Source organism: Fringilla coelebs (genome assembly GCF_963513975.1).
Source record: "Fringilla coelebs genome assembly, chromosome: 4".
Lineage (NCBI taxonomy): Eukaryota > Metazoa > Chordata > Aves > Passeriformes > Fringillidae > Fringilla > Fringilla coelebs.
Window position 1 is genome coordinate 26474275 of NC_140032.1, and position 6148 is coordinate 26480422.

The window sequence follows — 6148 nt, forward strand, 5'->3', positions numbered from 1 at the left end:
GTGGGAAGAGGAGGATGCTTAAAGAGCCAAATACTACTTATAATAAAACAGGAAGATTGCTTTCAGAAAACCTCATCTTCTAAAAAATTAATGTGCTAGTTGGATAATCTTTTAGTTGTATCAGAAATTTACCTTGTAGAGAGTGCTTCTCATGGCTGTTATGAGTGAACTCTGAAAATACACAGTCTGCCAGAATTGTATTGCTGTGGTTTTCAGTGTGCTATTCCAAAGCTGGTTAGCTTTATCATGAAAATATTCACAGTTTCTTAGTTGTCAGTTATGCAAGTAATAGGAGGCAGACTATTGAGATGATAATAATAGAGCAGATTTCCTGTGTTGTGCCTTCCTGCAAAGTGTCTTGCCTCACATTCATATTTTTGGGTGGACAAGCACAGTATTTTATATAAATTGTATCAGAATTTTTCTTCCTCTCTTAAAGGAGAAAATAAAAGGTATGTCAGTTAATGTTGTTCTGTATTGATAGCATTTTAAAATTGAATATAAAGCTTTTATACTGTTGCACCTAGTTACTCGCAGAGGACATAGTTTCTTTTGTACTTGAACAAGTTTGGTTTGCTGACAACCAATCTTAAATTCTTTTGATTTCACACCCTTAGTACACATTAAATACAGGAGAGTTCCCAATCATAGCTGTTAATTTAGTAGAGTATTGGGAACTGATATTTCATCAAAGTTGGGTCACATTGAGTTTGCTGTGACAATGTGTATGTTGAGCCCTTGACTCACTAAGCAGCCATGGGAATTCAATCTTTCTTCCCTTTTCCTGCATATCTTCCATTAGTTACCCCCTTGTTCCATAGAGGGCCTTTACACTCATGGTTTCATAGCAGCTACCCAGTCACCCATCAGTAGCTTGCTCATACTGCATTGCCATGACTTTTTGGAATTTTTAACTGAAACCAAGTGTCTTGGAGCTGACAGCAGGGTTACTGTTGCTGGGAGCAATGTTACTAGATGTATAGAACAACGGTGTTAAGAAATACTTAGAGTTTTTCTATGGTCCATCATACCTGTATATTTGTCAATAACTGAGAATTAACTCAATGTTTATTGTACAGTTAAGTAAATTTTCTTTTCTGCCTCAAATTAAAAATAACATTAAAAAAGTAACTTTTTATACCTTATATCAAACACAAGGAAAGGAATCTGAAAGGAGTCTGAAAGTCTGACTTTCTTTCTTTTAGAAAGAAAATTTCTTTAAAACCCTCTAAAATAATTGTTTTCACAGTTTCTTCAAACTTAAAACCAAGCAGACCAGTTTAAAGGAGCATTATCCCCAAGTTTGTTGTTACTAACGTACATGAACAGAGAGAAGAGAGTTGCAGAAATGTGCCTCAGCTCTTTTATAGCTGGTAAAGCTACCAAAAATCCTGGTCCTGAATGTTTCTGTGTTTCCCCAAATTAGTAGGCATGTTTAGAGCCACAAATGGGTACTAGTCTGAACTTGGCAGGGCTTTTTTCCCTACTGATGTTTTGGAACACAGCTACATGGAAGAAAAAAGTGCAACTGAAAAGTGACTTGATTTGATTTGATGTGATTAATGAAAGCTGAGCAGATTTGCGGAAACCTGGGGAAATCATTAATATTCCAGATTGAACCCATAATTTTCTTGCCTCCTTGAGATTCAAGAAGAAATCCTCACTTGTCTACTGTTTGCTGGAAGCTGAACGACCTATTTGTTCTCCTCATGGAGGATTCTTGTTTGTGGCCCTGAGTGAGGACCTTGGCCAGCTGCAGGAGGCATGTCCAGCTCAGTTCCTTGGCTCCCATAAACACACCAGACCTGCCAGAAGAAGGCTTTGCTTGCAGCCCAATCTTCTTGACTCACAACCAGAATAAGTTCTCTGTAATCTCTTACATGAAACAGCAGGTCTAAAAATATCCTTTTACTTTTTGCAGTTTAGTTTCCTATGAAGTTGTTAGCAAAAATCCACAAATCCTTGGATTTTAATCTCAAGGCAACAACTGGGACAATTTGCATCCCATTACCACTTCAGACTCTTGCCCTGGGTTTGTGCTAGTTCAGCACAGCCAGTGCAGACCTGGACACGCATCTGCCTCGAGTTTATACTTTCAAAACTAAAAAGCAAGAGCCTGGTATGAGCAATTTTCATAATGTGATGCTGCAGTAAGCAAACAAAGGATAAATGATAAAGACACTGCACAATCATCTGATACAATGGATATGCAATCAAATAGAATATTCACTTATCCTTGAAAGGAGAAAAAAATCTTAAGATGAAAAAGAAATGGAGAGTTAGATTTCCTTTGCCAAAACTTGAGGTAAATTATTCGGGATTAAAAATTCATAGTCTATAACCTTTGTGTTGCTGTTTTTCCAGTTGCTCACTGATGACATAGGCCTCCATTTTCAGGATATGAGATCTTGCATGAACAGCTTCTAAAACCTGAAATTTTTAATTCTTTCCTTACACAGAATGATACACATTCTTATCTACTCCTACTAACCCACAGAGCAGCACATTTCTAATGCATTAGATTTTTATTTTAATTATGAAGCTAAAGTTAGTTTCTATATAAATCTAATGCCAAAATAAATCATTTTGTTTGGCTTAATTTTGTACTTTGAATACAATTGTTAATCTTAACTATTTTAGGATAACTAGCATTTTTAAACAGCGCAACTGATACAGGTAAGGGTGAATTTGGTTGCAGTGGCCAATCCCTAAACATTAATGATGGATTATTAACAATGTCAAAATAATTTTAGCTATGGTAAGTAGAAAACATTTCTGCTGGTGCAGTGCCATGGAGTCAGTGCGTAAGAGTGCTTTTTAGGGTCCCCTGAAGATTTTATGTAAGACAGCATGCATTTTTCCTCACATGGCAGAGAACGCGCAGCTCTCGGCCCGCTCTGAAGCTGCGTTGTGGCCGGGAGCCGCGGGCGGGCGGGAGCCCTGCGGGCCGCGCCAGCTCCCGCTGTGCCGGGAGGAGCGGAGCGGAGCGGAGCGGAACGGAACGGAACGGGGGAAGCTGCCAGCTGTGCAGCATGAGACATGGGCAGGCTCCGTGCCTGGCACGGCCCAGAGCACTACGATCTGCTGGATCCGTGGAGCTAAGCGGGAGAATGGGAGTGAGTAAATGGCAAGCGTTTGCTGCTGGGAAAGGTTTGCTCTGAGTATTACAGATGTGACGGTGTAAAAGGAAGTACCCTTGGGCACGTCCAGCCCAGCCCTGGCAGACCTCAGCCTCCAGCTGGCTGAGTGAAAGACAGGTTTAAAATGTGCCTCTGGGATGAAGTATTAAAATCTCTTGCTCTGAAATACCTGAGTTTGCTGATGTGCCTGAGCACAGGCTGCAGAAACCTCAAAACACTCACAGGTGAGAAGAAACATTTCAAAGTTTGGGTAAGTGGGGTTTTTCTATGCAAGAAGTTGGAAGTGCCATTGCTCTCAAACAATCTGAATGCCAAAGACAATGGGAAAAGCATCCATTACCACCCTTAGTTCTTTTTCACCCTTCATCTGCACAGGAAGTCACTCTACTGTAATAAAAATAATTTAAAGGTATGTTTTCTCAGGAATCATGACTCTTGTGCTTTCTACAGATGAAGATGTTTCAGTCTACATTTCTAGATATGACCTACCTGGGGTTTAGTTCATTTGGCAAGGCTCTTAACTTGGTTTTCCAATAGCTGCAAGAACGTAAGAATTGCCATGATGGTCACCCTACCTCCCACACTGGCCAGTGATCCTTCTAGAAGGAGATCTTCACTGGTGCCCATTCCTGTCCTTCACTGATCACAGCTGCACAATTTCCTGACACAAAGGATGCATTTGGATCATGCAAATGCAGGTGTTTTGCAGCCAAGTCTCTGGGTACGTCATTTCTCTTGAAGCTGTTTTCTTTGCTTCTACCAGATCCTGTGGCAAGAATGTCCCTGATGGAATTGTGCAGTGTAAAGAAGAGTTTCTTTTCTGTTTGGTTTAAATTTGATTTCACTGAGTGTTGATGAGTTTTGACTTTACAAAACCAGCAATTACTTGCTCCCTATTCATCTTTCACTCTTTTACAGACATAGTATTCCTCACCTGGAGATGTTTTCAGCCTGGAAAGTGATTTACAATCTCTTGTGATGAAACCACTTTGTCTTTCTAATCATTCTTTTTTACTTTAATTTTTCTTTCTCCTATTCCTGTCTCTGGGTTGCACAGTTTCTGAGATGCACTGGAAGCACCATAATATTCAAAATGAGGGCATGCCATAGAATTGCTGTGTAGACTAAATCTATTTTTTCCTTGGGAATTGTTAATGTTCTACTTGCCTTTTGGCTGTTAAAGACCACTGATCCTATGTCTTGCTACTATGCAAAATGACTCCCAGGTCCCTGTACTGAAAAAGTCAGAGTAATTTAAAACCAACTGTGTGATGCAGTTAGTATTTTTCTGCATGACTATGAAGCCTATTAGTCAGCCTCTCATGCAAAGATTTTTTTTTTTCCTAGCTCTGTAATTTTGTCATCAAGAAACAGTTGCGTTTTCCTTTGGCAGATTATCTGTTAAAATGTTGACCAGATGCCCCCTAACATGTCCCCAGATGCCCTCTCAGGCATTCTAGATTTTAAACAGCCTTGAGAAGTCTCATTTATTTCCTGGAGAACCTTATTTTTTTGAGGGACTTACTAGGGATAAAAACCCCAGAAAAACAAAACAAATCACCCTCCATACTCATACAAGTTCTTAGTATTTGAAGGATGTGGAACTACTGCTATAGTGATGTCAGAAGTTGTCCTCTGAAATGGATTTTTCGTGTGTGATGCCAAAAACAAGGTGGGTGAGCGGGACAAATTACCAGCAGCTCTTCCACTGGTAGAAATGGACCTGAGGAAGGGGCTGCTGCTCCCAAGTCAGCATGCTCCTCTTGTAAATCCTGCCCCAGAACCTGCTCTCTTCTTACCAGTTCACTCCAGTGCTCTGCCCTCCTATTACCTGTTGTTGCATAGCATGCCCTATTCTGTTTCTTGTCTAAAAATACAATAAAATAAGGCTCAAATCTTGTTTTTGGTAGGGATTTATGAAAACCTGGATAGTGAGCTTTCATGTCCCTTTCATTCCCAGATTTAGAATTATAGACCAGCTGACTTGCCTAGAATCCACCTACAAAGGATTTAAACAGGAATATGCTGTTTTCAACCTACAATTGCTTTCTCTTCTAAAACACCTTTTTTAAAAATTTGGAGTGAATACATATTTGTAAAATGAATGCCAACAGCTAATATAAAAATCCACAAAATTAAGCAGTCTATAGCAGGTGTTTGAGGTTAATGTCACTGTACCTTTCCTCTTGCACCCTTTTTCTAGCCATAATTTCATAAAGGGCACAGAGGCTCATATACAGCTCTCTCCCCTGTATGTATCACAGCTGAAGGAGGTGTTTGGTCTCCTGATTTTAACAAGTACACGGACTTCACCTAAGCTGTGATATGCCTAAGCACACAGTTCAACTCCTTTGTCTCTGAGTGACGAAAAGAAGTTCAACTTTCCAGATACAAATGACTCACAGGAAGCTGTGCAAGTTCATTGGATTTTTTTGGCCTTTTTGTAACATCTTCTGCCAAAGGGGAAAGTACAGCCTAAGAAAAGCTTAGTTTACTTGTGCAAGGTCAAATGTTTTTCCTCCTGGAGACTTCTTCCCCTCTTATTAAAGAAGAAACTGATTACCTCAAATCTTCCCCAATTTTTTGGATAAATTCAATGTATTCAACTTCTGCTTCAATTAAAAATAAATTCTTTAACCTGCTTGTATGGAATGCACAATAGCAATGGCCAACAAAGACTAGCTCATTAAACTGCACATAATTACTGCAAAACAGCTGCTTTTAACCACCTTTGAAAGAACAGTTTGCCCATTAACTGTGCTCATTTTTCCTTTGATATGCATAAATTTAGTGCTAATACATCTTATTCACAAACTGCCTTTTTTCATACCTGTATCACAGTAGCTCATGAACTTAGATCAACACAATTAGCTATTCAGCCTTTTGCAAAGTATGGAAACAAAGTTAGAAAAAAAACGAAACAAGAAATTTTATACCTCAGTATATTTATTACAGAAAAATAATCAAAAGTAAAAAATAATCAAAATTACATTTAAAAAAAAGCTCAG